General features: G+C 37.8%; 1 protein-coding gene across 2 annotated transcripts in view; it reads right to left on the reverse strand.

Moving 5' to 3' along the window:
* The window catches only part of CADM2 (cell adhesion molecule 2), a gene marked incomplete at both ends in the record, with an annotated part of 663,520 nt that overhangs the window by 14,462 nt on the left and 626,841 nt on the right, over positions 1-22,217 (reverse strand). The window lies entirely within an intron of this gene.

Below are 22,217 nucleotides of genomic sequence, written 5' to 3' on the forward strand. Positions count from 1 at the left end.
TAATTTATATATTACGATTAAAGTCAGAAAATTTTGACTAAAATTTCTTTATATTTAGTTACATATTCCTAAAATCTCAGGGGAGTATTTAGAGGTTAGTTCCTTTATCTGTATGTTAATCCAATGAAACAATACAGTTTGGAACCTTTAAATTACATGAAGCAAGAGAACCTGTGCCTAGTCATCAAGGTTTCATTGAACAAGGTAATCCTACCAGCAACAAAATCAATCACAACAGTCACAAGAAAAGACCCAGGAGGTACTGTGATTTCTCCTAATAATGTAGTAACTGTTCAAATACATGAGCGTGTTATGTATTTGTGCCTTTTGTTGCTGCCATAAGGTATAAGTGGGTAAATCTTCATGGTACTATAAACTAGTACAGTTCCAAAAATTACCATGCAAATATAAGCCATAACATAATATAACATAATAACATACTTCACATGTGAATGGTGAATGATACGCAAAATTAAAAGAAAGCAGTAAATTCATACACAGCAGAGGTCAGCTAGTTAGTGTCTGCTCAGAGTCAAAGACAGTAAAGGTCACCAAAGTAGTTAGGAGTTGGAGCACATAATATATAAGGAGATGCTGAGAGAATTACAGTTATTCAGTCTTAAGATGAGAGAGCTAAGGGAAGAAACATTTTTGCTGTCTTCAGCTATTACATGGGAGGGAGAACTGATGATTAAGCCAGACTCTCATTAGAGAAGAGAAGCAATGCACAAAAGCTGGACCATCGCAAATTCCAGACATATATTAAATTCTTCTTCATTACAAGGATGGTCAAACACTGGAGCAGGTTATCTATAGAGATTTTGTGGGTTCTCCATCCTAGGGCATATGTAAAACACACCTGAATGAGGCCCTGAGCAACGTGATGTACAGTAGCCTTGTTCTAAGCTGGGCTTAGACCAGATGTTCCCCAGAGGTCCCTTACAACGTATACTACTCTACAATTCTAGGAAATGGGTCAGAAGCAACCAAAATGAAGAATACATGAAAAAAATAAAGATGTTTTTCAGATTTCTGCAACTTAAAATGAACAGATTTAATAATAACCCAGCATCCAAAAGGTGAATGCTAAGATCCTACTATTGGTTTAAGAGATACCTTTCTTTCTGTGTTGTCTTACGTTGTTGCCATCACTGTCATATCCATACTGTCACAAATTCAACAGGCTCTCCAATTACTTTTCTCCTACCTTACAATAATGGACACTCTTCAGTCAGGGAACAGGAGTTCACATAAAACCTTAGAAAATATACTGCAGAAAGCAGCTGCATGTTGGCAAAGGAAAACTCTATGTGAAATAAAGAAAGGGCCTTGTATTTCTCTAATAATTTATTCTTTCTTGAAGTCATTTTCTTTAAATCTCAAAAGCAGGGTTACAGCAGCCACTCTGAAGAAAAAAAAATCCATACTAGATGATTTCAGATAATGTTTTACAAAGCATTATACACAATAAGAATGTCAAAGATCAGCAAATTGCTCCAATGGACTTTCCATCAAATTATGTTTACAATTACTGAGAGGTTAGATTTGTGAAGAAATGAGCTGACATTTCAGCATTCTGTGGCAATTGCAGTATTTTCAGTCTGAGGATTTCAGTTTTATGGCCAGCTTGACAAAACTAGTGAAACTGTTTTTCTCAGGTATGGCTAGGCTTGTTTATAGCAAGGTCAATTCATTTGAAATCTCTTGTATCTCTTTACTCACTAGAGAAATTGTCACGCAAGTAAAAGCCTGGGTGGTGTTGTTTCTCTGTAATAGCAGGGAGTAAGAACCAGCAACCACAGAAATTGCTTCTCTGCCTGTCAGACTTGATATTCAATGCACAAAACATTTCATAGATAAAAATATACTGCAGCTTATCTCCATGTAATAACAGTGAGCATGCATCTTTCAAAGTACACTGTAGGCCCTGAACACGGCAGGGGGCTGTGATGGGACTACCACATGGAAACCCTCATCTAACAATCTGACAACTAAACATATGATCCAAATCTCCACAAACCTAGGGAGATAAAATCCTGCTGCAAAAATTCTGATCTGAAATTTCCATCCACCCCCAAATTCTCTGGTAAATCATAATGGAGTGCATCACACTTTTTTTTTCCCTCCTGCTCCTGGCCCCCATAATCCCTTCCTCTTTGTTAATTTAATTTCATGGAGAAGAAAATTTCTCAGAAAATCTGCTAATGATAGAGTATCCCAACCATATTTCAAAGTGTGCTTCCACATAGTTTTCCGGGACTCCTGCCTTCCACAGGTCTAGCACCATCCTTCTTCTCTGTTACTTTTCCATGAAAGATGCTCGTACAGCTTCAGCAAAGCTGTCATTTGTAACAACTTCCCCAGTGCCAGAAGCACCTGTGTAAATCCTGTTACTGCCTTGCTATTGCATTGTTGGTACTTCCTGCTATTGCTTTGTAAATTAAGATGTTTTCCCTGTCCCAAAAGTAGGTTCCATGAGATCTCTTGTGATTTTTTTCTGTTCATTGTTACTGTGTGCTCAAATGAGAACCAAATGGATGTTTAAATATGTTTAATACATCTTAAGTCAAATTTGAGCAACAAAGTCATGAACTTGTTCACAAAAGCACGGCTTAAGCCATTTAAGGGACAGTGAGACAAATGTGTCCCTGACGAGCACATCCTTGGATAACTAATGTGCTGTACCATGCATGCCTAGAGGCAGAACTGTTTTGGCTGAGCTGATCATCTGTGTATCTGCCTGCCCCATAAAGTTGTTTTAAATTCACAGGGTAGGAGTCTCTAGCCCAAAGTTGCCTGAGGGCCCAATTGATTTGTTTTACCTCAAGAATGTTAAATATACACTTGAAAACACTGAATTCAGATCAAATTGTACTAGTCACAGACAATTTTATTAAAGATACAACATGAAGAGAAGCAGAATCATTATGTCTCACTGGGGGTGTGAGGATTAACAGAGAATATTAAAATAAATACAACTCTGGCATCTGTGAAAGAGGGTGAATCCCCTGAAAATGAGAAGGACATCACCACAACAAAACTACATGCCATGGCCATGACCACCTTTGCACTATGAGACAGACATGAAGTCAAGTCCCCAGAAGCTGAAAGTCATGTTATCTGAGAGGCAGGGATTCGTGACCTTAAGAAAACACCACTTTTGAATGGAACTGGCTTGGAGCACAGATAGAGTGAACACATGAGTTACCATATCCAAAGAACAGCTTGAAATGCCTAACTCAGCATTTACCTCCTCTTGCAGTGACACACCCTTTCATGCATGAGAGCAAGTGTACGCTGACCAGCGATGGTATGATTTGGCCTTGGGCATCATCAAAATGTTCCAGCATTCTTAACATGATATAAAATGCTTTCAGCTGGGTTTTTCCTCAACACTTCATCTATGAACGAACAGCATACATGAAGGACATGGTGTCACTAACATGTTCTGCTGCTTTCTGTAATGATTAATTTGATTCCTGACTGCCTGTTCAATAAAATACAGACTCTCCATCTTGCATCTCTTCAGAGGTATGTACTTCTGACACAGCAGTTGATTAGAACATAAAGGGTTTGAGCACATTTACACTTAGTCGATAGGGTACATTACTGATTTACTTCATGACTATTCAGTTTAAACAATTCCATTTTAACATCTTATGAGAGGAATTTATAGTTCACTGATTCATTCTCTATACTGTTAACACTTTTATGGGAACATAGAAGAAAATAGCATACATGAAACCTTATTCGAAAGTTTTCTTCTAAGCATTGCCTGTTTTACAGAATTTATTTTCTAGCTATTAAAAGAAAATCTGTGGAAGATAAGAAGGACTGGTAAACATATATCACATTGTCTAGTGTTGCTTAAATCTGTTCATCTACTTTTCAGGCTGTATTTACCTGACTGGTGATAGTCAGACAAATTACCACAACTTTTTTTGGCCAGAAGAGATTTCTGTCATTTCACAGAATAGATGAAGAGAAAAGAATTCAACTTGACTTTTTCCTGAAAAATGCTGGAAACAAAACTTGTGCAAACAAAACAAAGTCCACAAAGAATGTCCAACCCTTTAAATAAGCACTTAAACATTATGTATGCTTCATCCTTGCTTCACTTCAGTGTCTAAGGATTCAAGTCTTTCTCCCATCTGACTCAATGCCTATTTCCAGCTTTTAAATATTTTAAACAACTTAAAACTACTACTAAGAGTTGTTGGCTGGCAGAGGTGTTTCTCAGCCAATACAGGCTACTTCTGGGACCTTCTTTGTGTGCAGTAAGGTTGAATATGTGTTTCCTAAGGAATACAGAAACCATTCTAAAAAGCACCAGACAACTAAGTATTTATCTTGTGCCCCTATTTATGTTCATGACTTGGCATGTATTTAGACACAGTATCATCAAGAAGACTTCTTGAACCAGATTTATAATCCTTAACGGAAGTCTGTCACATTAACTCAGAGCAGAGAACAAACTCAAGGAATTATCTGCATCATGGCAAGGAAGAACAACCCTTGTTCTTCACCAGTGACCAAGTCTAAGCTGTAGACTTTCATGAGGGATAATACTTATCCCTCCTGATAAGTATGGACTGGTGATCTTTTAGAGTCCAGGCAAGCTTTATAATCAGCTATTACAGAAATCTTGTTTTAAAATGCTGAAATGTGTAGGAAAATATTTTAAAAACCTTTTGTTTAGTCCACAGACACCCCTCCTCCCCAAAATCATACTGAGCAAAGTGCTAGAGAAAGTATCTCCTTTTAACTCCCAGTTCTACAAATCTTTAAATTATTCTACTTCTTCATTTGGCAAGAGCGATATGGATAGGATTTCTTGAAGAGGAAAACACCACAAGTACTTCAGAGTATTGTCCTTTAAAGAAGCAGTAATGCGTATGGGATCCATGACACATTGAAAGTACCAGTTCAGGGGGTTGCTTAAAAAGAGCAAAATGAATGTTGTGAAACACTGCAATAGAAGACTTTGAACTGTCTCATATGTGCCTTTTGAGGAAACATTAAAAAATGGTGTCTGTGATTGCTTTTCATAGCTGACAACAGCATTTTGATATCAGATCTTCCTTTTTGAGGTAGAACCTGTGTGAAACAAGCAGCTGTGCATCAAAACCAAAATATTCTTCCAAAGAGCTACAAGAAAGACCTAAGACATAAAAGGACTGATAATTATAACAGCACAAACATAATGAGCTCTGAGTGTAATTGATGTTGAGTTGAACTGCTCTTTCAAATCAAAAAATCAAACTCCATTTTCAACATGTTTAAGGAGAGTTATTCTAGTGCTAACATTTTAATAGTGTTTTTACACCTAAATTGTACAGGAACCTTTTATTCCCAGAACACCCAGAAAACTAGATGACTCATTTCAATAGGTTACGCCTCGTGAAACATTTTAAACAAACTTGAAAATCAATTATAACAAAAGAGATGTTATGCTGGTTGCAGAAATCTTGGAAAAAGCAAAGCCACGCTTTTCTTTACAGCATTCTGAGCTTATTAACATCTTTAATACAAGAACACAAACAATATATTTTAAGATATTTTAAAGAAACAGAAGAGACTGGAAAGACTGGGAGAGGAGAAAAGAATCTGCACTACAAACTTCCTCTCAAAGATCTATGATCTGCCCTCGACTTCCATTTTTCCCGTTTCATTCACTTCTGATTATAATGTATCACAGAGTTGCAGCCATGCTTTCTTATTTGTGGGACTTTCTATAAGACAGAATGATCTAAAATTCAGCAGGAAGACCAACTGTGCCTATGGATTAAACCAACCAGGAATAAAGAAAGGACTGGATACATTTGTTCTCTCCACATGGTAGGGATGGGGAAAAGCAGATTTTTCAGAGGTTCCCTGAAAGAATAATGAATTTAAATGATCATGTCCTACGCTAAGCAGGAGTGCCAGTTTTATTTTACATATATAGCTTTCTCTATTATTCAGTGAAAATAGAGTTAGCGTTTGTCACAGTTTAACCCCATCTGGTACCTACGCATCTCACAGCTGCTTGCTCACCACCACCACCCACTCTGCCCTGCATGGGGATGGGGAAGAGAATGGAAAAAATCCCTTTGGGTAGAGATAAAAACAGTTTAGTAGGATAGCAAAGGAAGAGAGGAGTAATAGTAACAGTAACAAACAACAACTATAACATATACAGAACGAATGATGTGCAAATGCAATTGCTCACAACACATGGAACACCCTGATGCCCAGCCTGTTTCTGAACAGCAAATCTGCACACACACACACACACACACACACACACCCCTCCTCCAGTTATATCTGGAGCATGACATTATATGGCAGACAACATCCCTTTGGCCAGCCTGGGCCAGCGGTCCTGGCTGTGTTCTCCCAGCTTCTCGTCTACCTGTTAGGGCTTGAGAAGCTGAAAAGTCCTTGACTTAGTGTATCTACTCCAACTGCCTAGTGACAACTAAAACAGCAGTTTGTTATCAGCATCATTCACATCCAAAATCCAAAGGACAGCACTACACCAGTTACTAGAAAGAAAATTAACTCTATCTCAGCCGAAACCAGGGCAGTATTATAAACTGGTCTTGTGCTTGCTACCTCCAAATGCTGTCTAATTACACACCATTTAAAAGAAACTGTAAAGGATTCTTTAAATGGTGATAGGAAGTAATACGCATCTTTCCCTGGATTGCACTGCTGCCCATTTCTGTTCTTATGGTATTGAAAACCAAAACCTACCAACACAGAAATAAAATACATGCTTGTACATCTCTGTGCTTTAGGAAATGCTTCTGCTTCCTTGGTGTGCAAAACCCAGTCTGCTGGTGCACAGAACTGCCGGGTCCTTTCCCCACAGTTCAAGAGCTGCCCTTTCCTAGTAGGGAGCCAGCTCTGAACCCTGCCCTCTTCATCAGTCGCCACAGTTAGAACAGCAACAGCACAAGCGAGCTCAAGGGTTCTGCTTCATACTTTGTCTGTGTTCCTAAGTATTTTATGCTATCCAAAAGGGGATGCAGAGACATGAAATGCCAACTTCTTTGAGAGGAGTAAGGCTGGAAATAGTGACAACGGTGAAAATCAGCCCCCTATTAAGTCAGCAGGAAACTTCACCTAGCAAAACCAGATTTCAAGCTAGAATATTAGCCACTGCTCTATTCACTGCTGTATGATTAGCAAAAAACAGATGGGCAAAGAATACACGCTTTAGGATGTTTTTTCTTTTTCTTTCCTCAATTAGTTGGTTGCTTTGCTGTTGCTAAATTCCTTTTGTTTTCAAAGAATCTCATTTTCTGTACACTGAAGCAAAACTGAAGAAAAGAGGTGAGAAAATGATGGGGCAACTAGGCAGGTAAAATCCTTGCAAATCCTGCTTCCAACTGCTTAATATTCTGAATCCTTACTTCAGGGAGATGAAAACCCTGTTGGAATAGTCTGAGTTGCACTGATGTCTGAGGAGGAAGAGTTTACTGCAGATTTGGAAGCTTGACTTGTTAAAGAAAAGCAAAGAAAGAGGGAGAAATTAAGATTCCTCTGTTATGCTGGGGTTTTCTACAACACAAGCCTCGCTGATAAACAGAAATATAAACAAACAGAAATTAGAAGCATTAGAAGTGGTCACAAACTGCTGAAGTTCTCCATCTAATTAGCATTCAAACTACTAGCAAACCATCTAGCTCATTTTGATTCATTATGAAACATTACTGGAGAAACAGAAAAATAACATAATTCCTAATGATTAAGACTGCCATTATGTATATTTGTATAAGCATCGGATTCTTTTCAAGTTGCTGGGACCAAGCCAGGATTCCTATTTTGCCTAAAGCAGGGAAAAGACTGTGCTGAAATGAAACCTGAACATCCCTTTTGCAAACAAAAGCATGCCCTGAGAGGGGATGCTCAGTTCAATTGCAAGCATATATACACGGGCAGAAACTTCCCTGCCTCATCGAGTGGAATAGAGGCGCTGTTACACGTTCACTATATATTCTTTAACATCCTTCAAGCCTCTTACACATTATTACTCCAGTTGTAGCTCTGCATTAAGCTGCGGTATCACGTTTGTGTTTTTCTTTAGCAAAAGAAGATATAATCACTAAGACATACTTAAAGTATGGGCCAGGAATCACCTCTATACTTTCTTCACCCACCCACTCTAACTCTCCCCAAAAATCCAACCCTGAATATTCTCTCATGTATTGAACATAACTTGAATGATATTTCACACATAGAGTTACTAGGTTAGACTCACAGTGAGCTACTGTTATTCGACAGCCTTCACTGATGCATAGTAGCAAGGAGCCTGCTTGGAGTGTGTAAAACCAGATCATTTGGATGAAAATGTCTACACAGATCATTAACTTCTACCCGTTGATGCATCTCTCGTTCCCAGTGATTCTTCTCTCACTCATAAACGGGTGAGTATTGACAAAGGAGAGTAAAATACAGATACTTTTAAATTTTCAGGGCTAAAAGTCACTGTTTCTGATGTATGACTTGATGTGAGTTGACTGTGCTTTCTCCTGCCTATGTATTGGAGCGAACAGGGAGGACTGACTGGGATACACGTCCTCTTAGCAGCTAGAATTTCACACCCAGCATTTCAGTAAAAGCAGAAATTGAAAAAGGCATGCTAGTGAGCAACAAGAACGGCAGCAGTTTCATTGATGGTCTACAGCACGGGGGTACAGCTCAGCTTGGGACCTAAAGAGCAACATGCCTTTCTCCTTGCTCTCTGCTAGAAGAACCATCACACTGCTTCAGCTGGGTACCAGTTTCCAGTGTTTACTCTTTCAAGGCAAGAAGATGCGAGAGCTCTGCTGATGCACCTTGTCAAATATGGCCTTCCTAGGAGTGCTCTCCTGACCGTGAAAATCTGCCTGAGTTTGTACAGCAGCCTTCCAGTACCTGAAAGGGCCTACAGGAAAGCTGGGGAGGAATATTTTTGAAGGGCACATAGTGATAGGATGGTTTTAAATTGGAAGGACATAGATTTAGATTGGATATTAGGGAAAAATATTCTTCACTGTGAGGGTGGTGAGACACTGGAACAGGTCGCCCAGGGAGGCGGTGGCTGCCCACTCCCTGGAGGTGTTCAAGGCTGAGTTGGATGGGGCCTTGAGCAGCCTGGTCTAGTGAGGGTGTCCCTGCCCTACGGCAGGGGGGTTGGAACTAGATGATCTTTAAGGTCCCTTCCAACTCAAACCATTCTATGACTCATTGAATTTTATGCATATCACCAGATGAAAAAAGGCAATGAAAAGTTTCTAATTGCCTAGCTATTTGTCCCATTGAAAAATTGAACAAGACAAAACCCATCACATTAATTATTGTCTTTCAACCACTATGTAAAATCCCTGTATTCATGGCTTCATTCAGGGATTTTGTAATTTATGAATATAGAACCATGTGCAAATTTTTTTGGAGGGAAAGACAACGTGCATGTCTAAATTGTTCACAATGTACTTCATGCTCAGATAAATCTGCCCTTACTGGTCCTACTCTCAAATTTAGATGTGTAATGATCACCAACTTACTCTGATTTCATAAGAATCATATCAAACATTTTACCTGTGTTTGCTGTGGTAAATGAACTCTGACATTGATACCAGCATATTACATCGCTTGTACATCAGTAAGGTTTGAACAGCAAATTATACTGCTAGAAGTTTTAGTTTAGCTACATTGAATTAAGGTAGGGGGTTATTACAGTTATGATTTAATCATCTTGCAATTGTTAGGATTTTTTATCTGTGGTTATAAAATCAAAATTTGTATTATCCCTCTATATGTTTAATGTTCCCTGTTCCTACTGTTACTATAACATATGGTCTTTAGGTTTCCCCTACTACTTTGGTTAATTGTGGAACCATTACTGCTATTACAACCTTAAGCCACCCATACAATATTTCCTTACTCATACATGGTATTTGAGACTTGTAGGTTTATAGAAGTGTGATTGCCAATTAGTTTGATAGTCATTTTACCACTGAACACACACAGTAGATGGCTGGGGAGAAACATTACTTCTTTTCCCTTATAGCAGTAAGAGTCACATCTGATGAGCACGCTCTCTGTTATGGTGCCTTTTTTTCTGATAAATTATACAGTAGGATGAGTAAATGCCTTTTTCATCTGTAATTTGTATTTGCATTACTGGGAAGGAGGAAAACTCGTAACTTGGTTTTTATGATTTTATAATTTCATTGAAACCATGGGACTCGTCGATAAAGAGTGTAAATTTGTAATTCATTTTGTGCTACATCACTATTATTTATGGTAATAATGGAGGAATTAAGCTGCAGTCTCAAGGATCTCTGTCTCCTTCATGACCATTAGACTTTTATTGGGTTGCTTACAATTAAAATCTTCAATTTAGGGGAAAAACTTGCAAATTCTGTAACAGAAAAAGAAAACACATTATTCAAAAGCATCCTTCAGGAAAGCTCAAAGTACTTTACTGTTATGAGTACAGGCATAATTAGTTGCCCATTTACTTTTATGTTTTCAGGGTTGAGGTCTAATTAAAATACACACTGGCACCTTTAAAAATGATTTTTCAGTGACAAAAAAGTTCCAGTGTTCGCTGTTTTTCACAAGCATTCAAATACAACCCTGTCTTTAAATTCCGCACAAGTGGATACATGCAACTTTGTAAAAAAATAATCTTTCAAAGCATTATAGACCATTTACACAGTTTAGCTTTACTAGTTTACAGCAAGACAGACTGCAACCAAAGCTGTAGCAGCTTTTTTTGTTTGTTTTTTCCTTTTTACTAGACAATAAGAGACCAATGGTTTTGGTTAACAAAAACAAACTATGTACTCAAAGTACAGGTACATTTTCCAGGCACAGCTAGAGCCACAGTGGGCAGGATGATAAAAATGTTTCTACGGTGTACAAAGATGTTTGTCCAGTGGGCTGTTTCTCCCTCCCTAACCTCATTTTGCCAAAAAAGTATAAGAAGCCTCTATACTATTGCTAAGTCAATACAAATTTCTCAATGGCCAGTTCATGAGTAAAATGGGGCCACGCCAGTTCTTGAAAGTGTTGATGCTTCATGCAAGATTCACTGACTTGTTCTGATTTTGTAAGATTTGTAGCAAATTATTTTTACCTACATTTACCATGGTAAGTGGATTCCAATGTGGATAGCAGTATATTTATTTACATTGTTTGTACATCAGTAAGGTTTTGAACAGCAAATTATATTGTTAGAATGTTTACTTTAACTGGGATTGGATTAAGGTAGGGGGATATTATGGTTGTGAATTAGTCATCTTGTGACTTTTAGTATTTCAATCTGTGATTATTAAATTAATACATTCAAATTTACTTTTCTTAACATGGCAACAAAAATAGTAGTCTACAGTTACCTTAGTCAATAACTTAACAATTAGAAAGACCCATTTTGATTTAATAGTTTTTATTATTTTTACTAATATTTAAAGCTATGATTTGAGATTGGTATGTTTTTATTAATTTAAATGATGATCAATATGAGATTCGCAATTTTTTCCTGTGTAAAAAAATCTTAAAACATAGGAATGGCTGGTACCAGATCAGAAAATACCACCAAGTCCAATTTCATTTACAACCAGATGAAAAATGGAATACATAAACTTCCCCTTGTTCACTCACCCATTTTCTGACTCCAGAGTCTAGAAACTTTCTGCATTGGTGACTGTATTCACACAATTCACTTTTTCCATGTCATTTCTAATTTAATTTAACTGCTACAACCTCTCTTTCCAGCTATCTCTTTTCCAAGCTGAAGAGTGCTAGTCTGTTTAATCTCTCTTAGCACAGACACCATTTTCAAACAGCAGCCATCCTCGCATTTTTTCTCATTTCTGTCCTATCTTTTTGATGCTGGATAACCAGCATTTCCGACGCAGAGGTGCAGTATTAAGCATGCAAGGCACACCGCGAGGTGCGCTGTTTAAGGTGCGCCACATTTATGCAATGACATGGCAATGATTTCTATTTGGGTTGCTACTCCTCTCCTGCCAGTGCCACCAGTTTACCTGCCTTTCTGTGCTGTAACGGGGTCCCCCCCTTGTTTTCACAGAAGCAGAGGCAATGATCTAACATCTCTTTACGAAGTATTACCAGCAGCTCTTTCAGACCTCACATTCACTATTCCAGCATGCACAGCTGAATCGGTTTCCTAGAACCAAAGCATCACTTGCATGTATTGCTTTCGGTATTTCCATTACATTCCTTCTGCAAGTGTGCATGGCAATTCAACAAAATCCCTAAGTTCATTAAGCGTGATATGCCTGTAATGGTCATGTCTTTTTGTCTCGTCGCCTCTCCTTGCAGAGTGTAGCCCAGCCCTTCATTCTCCTCCTCCTCTCTGCTTGGAAGCCATCCTTTCTCTCCCCAGGAAAACACGAGAGCGCTGTGAGGGGGACAGTGCCAATACTACAGTAGGGCCATATGACTTGCTTCTAGGTAGTGAAATAATCAGTACCACTTCAGATAACAAATGACAGACTTTTGTACTATTCACAGTCATGAAACATCTCGTGTGATTTTACAAGCAGCCTGTGAAAATTGCACTACTGGGCAGGAGGGCAAGGGGAGGATCATCCCCTTAGAAAGTGAAGGGAAAATATGCATTATCTCTGGCAGACTTCTATAAATACTCTGACACTGAAAATTATGAATCTTTCCTAATTTCATCATAAAAGTGATTTCAAAGGCTATGTGCATTGCCAGGTAATCATGTATTTTTTGTTAAATACTCTCGCCAAATAGGCATAAATACTAAATATCTAGTATTTAGCTAAATACTCCCATACTAAATGGGGACCATTCAGCATAGCAGGACATAGTTTTAATTTATTTAAACTTTCTGTCATAAAAATACAGTTGTACTTTTGCTGTCTAGTAGCAGTAACATTTAGCATTATCTGCTATGGTACTGCAGATGCTCAGATACTTATATTTTGAAAACAAGTCAAAATTTGAAGTCCCATTACTTTTTCTTTCTTTGAAGCAGGTTCTGCGGACACTTCAGACAGAAATTGGGTCTTATCTTAATATTCACACCTTATCAAAGTTGTGAAGTGTTACATAAAATAAGCTAACAGAGTAAACACTCGATAAGTGCACAACAATAAAAACGCTTTAAACTTATCATAAAAACTATTTATCTATAACACCACACATGGACAAGAAAAAATAGAACAAATCAAAAGTTGTAATTTTGTTCTACTTGTCTCAGTATGCAGCGAAAAAATAAAAAAAATAAAAATCATCAAATTAATGGAATATTTGGGCGTGATTATGTCGCAGTGCCTGTTACACAACCTTCCAAAAAAACACTTTCTTAAATGAAGCTCAAAGAATGGGGTTTAGCCCTAATTTAAACATGGTCCTAACCTCCCATAGACACAGGTGCATTTGCCTTAAAAAACAGATGCGGCTTTCCTGGTTTCCCCGGGACGGCTCGCAAGGCACAAAGTGTCCATGTAAGCTTCTGTGGGGCAGGACTGGCCTGTACAGCCTGATGATTGACATTTGTTCCGGACACAAGAAATGGCAAATCCTGGGAAGGCACCTATCAGAGTGCCAATGTTAACAACTGTGCAATGTAGTCACAAACTAATTCAACCGACACACAACTGTAATGTATGCTTAACATCATGTAAAAGTGATGAAAGTTCTTAACGTTCCGGTTCGGGCCTGACACAAAGCGACCATCTGTGGAAGTTCAGGCGGAATAACAAACACACTGCTAGATTGCAGGCCCCGCTCTTTCTAACGCTTTTGCCCTACTATGTATGTAAGAAGTGCTTCCAATGCAGCACAGCTCTGCTGCTGATACATCATTTTGGGTTTGATTGCTGAAAGAATAGCTGTGGAATGCAGCTAGGATTAGTTCACATTCCTGCAATGGTTAGTGGCCATCATGCATTTTATGCTACTTATTACTACAATCTTAAAGAACCACTTTTTCCAGTGCTGCATACTTTTGTTTCTATGGTTTTATCAGTATTTTTCTTTCACTAAGATACAGGCACTGCAAAGACAGTAATTAATGCTAATGAAATAGCAGAGGATAAAACGGAGATCTTAAAATAGAAAATGTTGATGGAAAGAATAAATTTATTGACAAAGGCCAATTAATTACAAATTAAATCAAAACCAGGCTTTTTTGACAGAAAAGAAAAAGGGTCCATTCTCATGGTAATCATCTTGGAAAAATCCGACACATCTACTTCATTCATAATAAGTAAATCATCCGCAGATCTGAAGGCAGAAGTCAAGTTTTAGTTCACAGAATCATAAAATCATTTAGGTTAGAAAAGACCTTTAAGATCACCAAGTCCAACCATTAAGTTGATGTTCAGAACTAATAAAGCTGATTTTTGGAACTCTCAACTGAACAAGTCTAACTCTGAAAACATTTGACTGTCATTTTCACTTTTCCCCTTTATAAAAGACTTCCTTTTAGCTTACTGTTAATACCGCTACACAGCTAAAATAACTGCACTTTTCCAACATTAGTCTTTTGAACACCGTATAAATGATCATCTTCCAACTCTTACAGAGAGAATTAAATTATCTTTTTGAATCATTAAATAACCATATATTGAAAGAATCCAGCAGCAGATGGGGAAACCTACCATTGTAATACTTCTAAACGTTTGTGTCTTTTTAAAAATTATCTTACATTCTCTCATAACTTGAATCTCTTGATTTTAATTTATTTGGAAGAAAAGATGATCTGGATTTTCATGTGTCATGTTAAATGTAAAACTTAGATCTTTTCAGGAACCTATATGAACCAAAGGTTTGTGAGTTCTAGTGCAACATCAAGTATGAGATAAGTCTTAAGGAAGAATAGAACAGAACAGAATAGCTGAGGTGGAAAAGACCTAGAAGAATAATCTAGTCCAACTGCCTGGGCAATTCAAGGCTGACCAAAAGTTGAAGCAAGTTATTAAGGGCATTGATCAAATCTGTCTTATGCACTGGCAAGGATGGGGTATCGACCATGTCTCTATGAAGCCTGTTCCAAAAGTCTGCCCAGCTTCTTTGTGAAGAAATGCTCCCTGGTGCTCCAGTCTAAACCTCCCCTAGTGCAGCTTTGAATCCTTCCCACACATCCTTTCACCAGATCCCAGGGACAAGAGCTCAGCATGTCCTTCTCAACTTCCCCTCTTCAGGAAGCTGCAGAGAGCAGCAAGGCCACCCCTCAGCCTTCTTCCCTCCAAACCAGAGAAACCCAGAGTCCTTAGCTGCTCCCTAATTTGATTAATTAATGCTAATTCTAAGACTCCGAATGAATAGACCAATTTAAATGTGGGCATATCTAAAACACTTCCCCAAGTAAATCACTTCCCTTTTAAAATCAGGTAATCAATAACAAAAGTGATATAAAGTGTGCCATAATAACAGAAAGTACCATAGAGAAACATAAGGCTGAAATGGACAACTGTAAATAATCACTAGGGAGTTTGGAGAGGTACAGAAGATTTTCATTAATATGAAGCCACTCACTTTCTCTCATTTCTCCAGCTTTGTTTCTCCGATTGCCTTTTTCAACCATCTGTTTGGCGAATGACAAACCCATTCAAATTTAGACACCTGTGATTTTAAACACTCATTAAAAGTCTACTCCGCATTCTCCACTAGAGTTTGAGAAAGCACGAAGAATTAGCAGCACCACTGTGTAGACAGCAAGTCAAAAGAGAGAGAAGGGTTTAAGACATGTCCAGTTCTCCAAAATCTCAATCAGATGATCCCCACAGGAATGAAGACTGTATTGTATATGATCTCTGTATAAAGTACATGCTACCTGCTGAGCATTTTTAATTTGCATTTACATTTAGATAAAAAAATATGATTTAGGTTTGTGCTTGAATACAGAACTAAGTTCAAATGCTGCCAGACATCCACTTTAATTCAGATAATTTTTCACAAAGTTAACCAATATGTAAGGATTTTGAACGTTTTTCTGACAGACGAGAAACTGGGACTTTATAAACAAGGTTAGTAGACCGCAATATAAGACAACTCAGATAGAATTTTAATAGTAAATAAAAAGTAAAAAAAAAAATCCTGAAAATATTTGAGCAACGTGAACATGCAAAGCCTGAGAATCTGCTTGTTGCGTTGTGGCAGCTTGTGTCAACAGCTCAACAGTTCATCACTTTTCTAATAAAACAGACCCATTAGAAAATATTCTTTAGACTGACCCATCTGTTGTTCTTATTTTGAACATTATTTATTCTATTATTACATACAAATGCATGCAAGTATTGCCTATAAAACAGAAGATAAAGTTTCCTGGCCTTGAACTTTCCTGATGTTCTTAGTTTCTCCACAAAACCTCAGATATATCAATAGCAAGATGCTTCACGCTGCATACAACCCATCTATTTTATTATAGTGCTGAAGGCAACCATACACTACTGTGAATTTCTCTTGTGCATGAGTGATTCCCCTGACTGTTTAGTTGGTTGAGAAGGCTTTGGAATTATGTAAAAATCCTATAGTTCACTTATATTTTATAATAAATATAGAGAAGCACATTTTGCATGGGAAATTGAAGCTAAAATATCTGTGTCACAGTAGCAATTTCCAGCAAAGTTTTCCGCAGAAATTATTTATAAGAATTAGTGGATACTACTCAAAGGCACCAGGAGTTAAAAAAGCAGACATTTCAATCACAGAAAAACAATTAGCATACTTCCCCACAGTCATGCTATAATACAGGGACTTGTGATAACAATAACAACAAAAAAGTCCCATAGGGACTGGGAATCTATAAAACCATTTGCAAATTACTTGGCACAAGGTCTTGTGGTGGAGGAGAGCCAACCTGATTGTAATAAAAGACTAATTTCTTCTTAGCATTACTAACTCTAGAAATATTGGGAACAGATGCTTCAGAGATGAACTGGAGGGATAGAATGCTGGAATTAAGCAACCTTTAAAAACTTAAATAACCCAGGGCTGCTATTGTTTTGTAAACCACACGGCTTATCTAAAAGAAACCCAAAACAAACCCACAAAAAAAGACCATCTGACATATGGATGTCCACGTACAATAGCAACCCAGCACTCACATTACCAAAACTGTATTGCAAGGGATAAACAAGTTCAGGATTGATGGCTGTAATTGTGCCAAAGAATCTCAAAGTATGCCCAAGAATGCAATTCAACCCAGAAATAAAGTGAATGTCTGCACTGGAGACAGTAATTGAGTCAAACTCAAATCTAAACATTAAAAATGTTCCTCTAAGGTCTGCATTGAAAACTACACCAAAACAAAAAAAAAAGAAAAGAAAAAAAAAAGTGGAAAGGGGAAAGGCTTTACATATTAACCCCCTACAATGTTTTCTTGCTCTAATGAATTAATATAGACATAATAGCTAGCTTCTGTCAAGTATGTCCAGGGACCTGGTCCAAAGTCAATGCTAAAGACCGACAGGGCACTTTGAATTCATTAAAAGGAAAGTGGTCTCTTCTCTGTAGGATGTTGAATGCAGTTCATGACCTGATGTGTGTACAGTAGAGACTTGTTAGCCACAAGAAAAGAACTATATGAAATAAATACAACACCTTCCTTAAATTGTCAGTCTTGGGGATTTTTGCTTTTTTTTTTTTGTCCCCACTACCCAAAACATATTGCCACAAAGATTTACATTCTGGCCTTTGTTGCCCAGGACCCTTGTCTCTTACCCTTTATGCTGGAAAAGGAAATTGTATATTAACGTAAATTGCTACTCCTGATACTTCTTTACCTTGACTGATGGTTTTCTATTACAGGCTTGCAAGAATTCAGGCTGGAAAGAAACCCAAGCATCTTGATTGAAAAGATTTGAAACATTCTTTTCAAATTCATGCTATCTAAATCACAGCAGGATGACTTATAATCAAAGTTTTTCAAAAAGAACATAAATTTGGGGAAAAGGAAAAGGCCATTCAGCCCATTTCAAGTCATCTTGGTTAGCACAGTTCCTCCAGAATAGTATATCCCTTCTTCATTAATGACCCCAGTGCCTCCAATTCCAAACTTGGCTCAGTAGGCTATTGAAAAATTGTATTTCTCTTTGAGTGAAGAGTACTTCCTTGTGTTGATTCTGAATTTCATTTTTTCAGTCACTTCCATTTGTGCTTTCCCGTTCAGTCTTTTATACTCAGCCAAACAGTGAGTCAAGTGTTACTGAATAAGGTTTTCCACCCTGCATTTCTCAGAGTAGTTTGTAATTCTCTCTCTTTCTCAATTTTTATGATGAAAAAAAAAAATGAACTCAGCTGTGATTAGGTACAGTCATTTATGACACTGTACACTTCAAACCAGACTTAAGGCTTCTTTCCTCTGAGGTGTGTTTTAAGTTAATATTTTTAAATCTTGTTATTTGGGTTTTTTCACCTTTTTCACTTCAGTTTTGTGGACTTTCAGCCAACATGATGGCTACACTGCAGCGAAATATAAGCTTTTAAAATTTTTTGGTTTAGAGTCTTAAAGTAACAGAACTAGAGCAATGTTCCCCTTACATTTCTAGTCTCTCTCTTGCTCTTAGTTGTTAACAAGGAAAATCATTTTAACCCTGCTGTCAGAAGCACAGTGCAGCCAAGGCACGCACCGCCGCCACAGCAGGCCCTGCACCTTATAGCATTTTGGCGTGGTGAGCTGAGATGTGCAATCCACACAGTTGGAATTCTGCTCTAGGAATACACCTGTGTCATGCTATTACTCAGCCTGTTCATCATTGCATACACAGGGCATTGACAACAACCCACATAAAATAAGGCATCCCAGATGGGGGCTCCAGATTGGTCTGAGAGGAGACCTATGCCAAGTACTAAGCCATCCTGATGCTTCTGTCAGCTTCTGAAGGAGATACTCCCCCATGAAGCATGCACACAAGTCAGCCTCTTCCAGCACTGCAGCATGGTCTCTGAAGTCAAGACAGAATAAACACCCCAAATTACTAACAGAGGGAAAGAGTGGGATGGCTAGGCAGTTGATTTCAATGCTACAAAAAGTGCTAAAATAGTACCTTAAGAATTTTTTTTTTTAAATTCACTGTCTGAATAACCTCTGATGCATTAATAGGTCAGACTAAATCATCTCCAAAGTCACTTGTCGTAGAGTTTGCTTTTATTTTATTCTTCTGGGGAATGCTGTCGCTTTGAGTTTTACCAAGGTCATATCTCATCCAAAAAACTTAATATAATTAGTATCAATACTGTATTTTGTGAGGTTCACACTGGAAGTTATTAACTGTGTTTCAAGTGGAGTGTCAGAGAAACCAAGGGCAGAGAGAGCAATCTTTTCAGCTTCAAAGGCACAGTTGATGACTAGTTCACTGGTTAGTGAGACAGACGTGCATTTTTTATTAAAGGTGTTAGCAATAAATTTGAAACTATAAGCATTTTTTCTCCCTTTTTCTTTCTTTTCATCATTTTCAGACCTTCTTAGCACCATTTTGGTCTTTTTTTTAACATCCCACATGACATTGGAACAGTTGCTTTTGTTGTCCTTGTTGTTACTGTAATGATACTTGGTTGTATGCTTTTGCTTTTAACAGAGAAGCACTTCATCAGTATCCTGACAGCACAGAACTTGCCAAAATCTGCCTTACACAGTAACATCAGAAAAAAAGATCTTGGCTTTCACTAGTACTATCTTTATATACCATAAATATCTCTCTAAATAAAACTACGTTAGCCTTGTGATCAGATATAAATACAGCAACAAAGGAACCTATTCAACAGAAACTATTTGCCTAACCTTTCTCCTTGTTACAAGAAATGCATTTATATTTGCCTTACAACTCACCATTGAAGATCGGCTAGGCCACGCCTTTAAAAAACCCCCAAAAATCAACAAAGTCTTAATAAAATCAAGATGATAGATTCAATTCTTTCAAATGAAGTCCAGCAATAAATTTTCAAGCGTATTTACAGGATCTTCATTAAAACAAATATTTGCTTTTGAGAAGAAAATACGTATGGAATGCAAAACCTTTTTTCTGGAGAAAGGTTTTACAAGAACCAATGTATGGTTGTTAACCACACAGAAATTTAACTAAGAAGCAAGGCTCATATTTGTAACAATGAGGAGAGTTAACTGCTGAAGAGAAACACCAAGGGAAATCATGGATTCTCCGTTTCTTTAGGTCCTAAATTAAGTCTACATATGTTCTGGTGGATGCTCTTTAATAAAATAAAGGTTCCTGTTCCTCATTATAAATCTATGAGAGTGAAATCTATACAAGAATTTAGGCTAACTGACCCAGTGGGTCCCTCTGGATTAGGCAGATCACAGATTTTAATCTATTAATAACATACTAAATGACACACAGTACCACTGAAAATTAATGAGCTTATGTATATATAAGGCATTACATAGGGGAAAGGATATTACAACCTGTTTTCCTGTAGAGGATACCGTTCACATATTTGCAGGTCAATCTCAAGCTTAAGGGGCACTGCAGGCAACACTGACGATACCCTGAAATGGTCTGTCTGTCTATCCAAACCTCAAAACTACCTGTCAGCCAGGTGGGATAAACTGATTTAATCGATCTACAAGCTGAACTTCTGGCAGAACTGTAAATACTTGATCCCAAAAGTCTCATGAAATCAATGGAATTCTAGCTTTTAAAGCAGCAGGTATGAATATATAATTATATTTTTTTATTATTTTGAAAGTCACAAGACTATTAAGCATGGCTGGAGTATGAAGTTAGTATGAGTAACATAGCTTTCAGTCACGTTTACATCTGAATGTTGAAAACAACCACACATTAGCAAAATGTAGGAAACAATGACTGAGGTCACCACTGAACTGAGTTGATCTTGCAAGTGACAGTTATGACTGCAGTCAGATGAAAGTGGTCAGTGTGGTTACGTTCCTCAGCACACATTGGCTTGAACGTTACGTTTCACACAGAGGTAGGGATACTGATAACTTCAGTCCCTCTCATGTACCTTTTTGAATGCCCCGTGTTTACTTGCTAGTTGCACTCAGGGGCTGGGCAGGAGGAGCTCGAAGATCCTGCACTCTGTGGCACCTGAGGGAAAGCCTCAGGATGAATTCAGAGCAAAGGAGTTTCCTTGCAAGCGGTGAGCTAGCACGCTTCCAGCCAAAGGGACTCTTAATTTGGAAAATCTCTCGCACTGCCAGCTTACAATAGAGTGTGTAAGACTGCATAATTCATAGGCGGTAGGAAAAAAACCCAACCCAGTGTGATCAGAGCTCAGGTTAGGAATGTTTGAATTCCTGACGCATTGCTGAAGCCTCTCTGGAGCTCAGCTATATAATGGAATCTTTATCAGACCATCAACCAATTGTGATACTTATCTGTACAGCGTTGCATTTTGGGTTAAGTGATAATCCATCAACGCTGGAAACCATTGTGTACTTTTTAAGTTGCATACTTCATTATTGCAAGCTGACAGCTGGATGGATTTGTTAGCACTAGAAATATTTGTTCCAGAGACAAAGAGCAGGTTCCTAATATATGATATTATGATATTTCCTTTCCTTTCATGTATTCAGTGAGCCTGTGCTGTAATCTATGCCTCGTTTAGGATGTTCATTTACATAGCAAACCATTCAGAGTATGAAATCTATCTTTATTTGTTCCAGAATGCAACAGCCTCATCTCATGAATAATATGACCAAATAACATATAATAATGACGACGGTCCTCATCTTACATCATAATAGCTGTTAAGCAGAGAAAATTGCAATTTTCTAAATTGCATATTTCTTTGCTTTAGCTTCTAAAAGATAAAAATTGAAAAGCCTGAGTACATTTCATGGCAATTGAGGTAACTAGTGCAATGTGGGTCATGTTGCCAGAATTTTTGTTTGTGGATAGACTGCTTTAGTGCTGTGCATGTTGATTTGAGGATTACTCTTGGATTGATATTAGAGCTATAAAGCATCTTTTAAAAGTATTTGAGAACTGGGAATTCCACATGGAAACAGTTGATTTTGGTTATGGTTAGCTCACAATATAAACATCAGGATACTTCAATTTTTTTAGGATGTAGTGATAATGGAGCTTCACATTTAGTTTCACACTGCATGAAAACACACTTTCTTTCATAACAGCATTCTGGTGCTACTTACTGCCCTGCTGTCCTACTTCCTCTGAGCCGGAGGAAGATATTGTCTGTAGATTTTAGAATATTCAAAATTCCTAGCCTTAATTTCCGAAAATACAGATTATTTTCATACT

Source organism: Gallinula chloropus (assembly GCF_964237585.1).
Source record: "Gallinula chloropus genome assembly, chromosome: 1".
NCBI classification, from domain to species: Eukaryota; Metazoa; Chordata; class Aves; order Gruiformes; family Rallidae; genus Gallinula; species Gallinula chloropus.